This window comes from Scomber japonicus, chromosome 13 (assembly GCF_027409825.1).
Source record: "Scomber japonicus isolate fScoJap1 chromosome 13, fScoJap1.pri, whole genome shotgun sequence".
In the NCBI taxonomy this organism is placed as follows: domain Eukaryota; kingdom Metazoa; phylum Chordata; class Actinopteri; order Scombriformes; family Scombridae; genus Scomber; species Scomber japonicus.
Window position 1 is genome coordinate 11,796,798 of NC_070590.1, and position 2,359 is coordinate 11,799,156.

The 2,359-nt window shown below is 37.2% G+C and overlaps 1 long non-coding RNA gene across 1 annotated transcript; it reads left to right on the top strand.

Annotated features, from left to right (window-relative positions):
• The first annotated feature begins 1,070 nt into the window (after nucleotides 1-1,070).
• On the top strand, nucleotides 1,071-1,525 carry LOC128370992 (uncharacterized). The gene is made up of 3 exons (XR_008322786.1): nucleotides 1,071-1,093; nucleotides 1,228-1,281; nucleotides 1,504-1,525. It is a non-coding gene; the product is annotated as an uncharacterized LOC128370992 (long non-coding RNA).
• The last annotated feature ends 834 nt before the right edge of the window (nucleotides 1,526-2,359 follow it).

Below are 2,359 nucleotides of genomic sequence, written 5' to 3' on the forward strand. Positions count from 1 at the left end.
GCCTGTATGGAAAGTCTTTGAAAGCATCCTGTGTTGATAATGTTACCTAATGATGATAATGTAACCTAAACTTAATTTGTGCTCTACACTGTATTGCTTCTGCCTACAATGATTCCATAAATGTAACACTTCCCAAATGCATGTTCTGATCTAACTCCTGTTTAAAGATTATTAGGGTGTTCACACCTTTGCAGTGAAGTGGTTAGGTGTTAGGATGAGATATGAAAACACAAATCAAAAACATTTACATACACACGGACACCAAAGGTCTAGGTTCCTTATCTGTAGCATGAATAGCTTCCAGGCTACAGTATAACACAGAAATAAGACCCTGAGTGAAACAGAGTTGTCTAGTTAACTCAAGCATGTGTAGTTCTGTTCATAGATATTCAGTTATAAAAACATTGCCTTACTTGTTCTCATGTTTAAGAAAACATCAATGTTTTTTTAAAATCTTCATTTTGAGAATTGCACTGGTGTCTGCAGTGTTCGCAAAACTTCTATGTGATGGCAAGTAGTTGCAACAGAAAGGTATGTTTAATAATAATGCACTTTGTCGGTGCAGTTATATTTTCATGTTTAAAATTGCGACTCTGTTAGTTCATAATGTTCTGTCATTAAAGCAAAGAGGCTATTATTGTTGTCCTGATTTTTCTTTCTCTACTTGTATGGTAATGTAACGGCATAGATCCGGTTCAGAGAAACATAGCAGAGTTTTGGTTGCTCAACAACCACAGCTTAATCAAAGAAATCTTATCTCAACTGCAGACTCACTGCATTTTTTTTTTTGTCATTAGGGGAAAAACATAGCTAAGGCGTGGGCTAAACAAGTATAAATGCTGAACATTCACCCGTGAAAGACATTCAACAAGGAGCTTTGAGTTGACAATTGAGTCATCAATTCAAGAGATTATTTAAATTATTTAAAGTTTTTACTCCCAACGAGCTTGTATCGAAGATGATGATGCTTCTGCTGGTATCTGCTGTGGCTCTGCTGGTCAGTCCAGCTGCTATTGAACCGAAACACATTCCTGCAAATAACCTGAACTCTATAATTGACCTGGTTGAAAAATACAATGAGTCTTTCCCTAAGGTAAGACCACCTCCAAGAAGAACAACTGTTTTGTTGCATGTTAAATTATTTTGAAACACTGCATTATCATCTTCATGCATTTTTGTCAGAAAGAATGCCACCTGAAGTAACAATGTTTCTGATATTTGCTACAGGATGTCTTCGTGGACGATGTGTCTCATCTGGCTGAAGGTAGTGGCAAATGTCGGGTGAGGAGATTCTTTACCTTTGAAACATTGTCGCTTGTAGCTTATGTGTTGTGATGTTTGGAGATGTAATGTCACTTAGACAGTAGCACCAGTATTTATATACAAGATAGTCTGTCTAACACTAACTGAAGAAGACAAATTGCATTTAAAATAGCAATGAACATTTTATATGTAGATATGCGCCTTCAAAGACTAATACAGTCTTGTTTATTTCCCATACAGGATAAGTTCTTCTGCAAAGTGCATGAGATCCTGCGTTCGCACAAAGTGCGTGAGATCCTGCATTCACACAAAAAGATGGAGGAGGTGAAGAGGAACTTGGATGCCTTTGTCAAAGAGCAAAATGTAAGATTTCCCTCTGGTATCACATTTGAGGTTTAGAGTTTATTCTAAAGCATATGTAGCAGCAATGTTGTGTGGCAGTTGATGGACATCATTAAAAGTGACTAAATCAATCTACTCTCTTGTCTTTCAGTTTAAATGTGAAGGGATGCGACATGGGGTGAACTCTACAGGCACCACCATTCCGTTACCAACACTTCTGGACCATCTCGTCCAGTGTAGCCGGCACAGAAACCTCTTGGGGCCAAACAAGAGCATCGAATGAAAACCTCCCAGACCTGTGACCCAAATGTCAGACAGTAGATCACTTGATTCACTCAAGGTTTTTTCTTTCTTTCCAAAAAGTCTTAATTGAAAACATTTTTTTTTTTGCTTTTTTAAAACGTTTAATTAATTATGACAAAGAGCTATTCACTAGGAAATACGATATTCATCAGATATTGAATGATTTATCTTGAAGCTTATTATATGCTTCGATTTGTGGTATTGGCCTATACGAAATTGACTTGACTGAACTGACTAGGAGCTAGGAGGAGCTAGGAGGATACGCAGTACAATTACAAAGGTTGCTTTGCTTTGAATTATCTTCAAGCTCATTTCTATATGCAGTCCCTTGGCATGATGCATAGCCAGCACAGCTCAAGACAACACAACAGTTAATTACAACAGAATGTAATAAATAGTCATTTAGCAAATATGTACTCTTACCTTTCCTGTATATCACAGTAGTCACTGT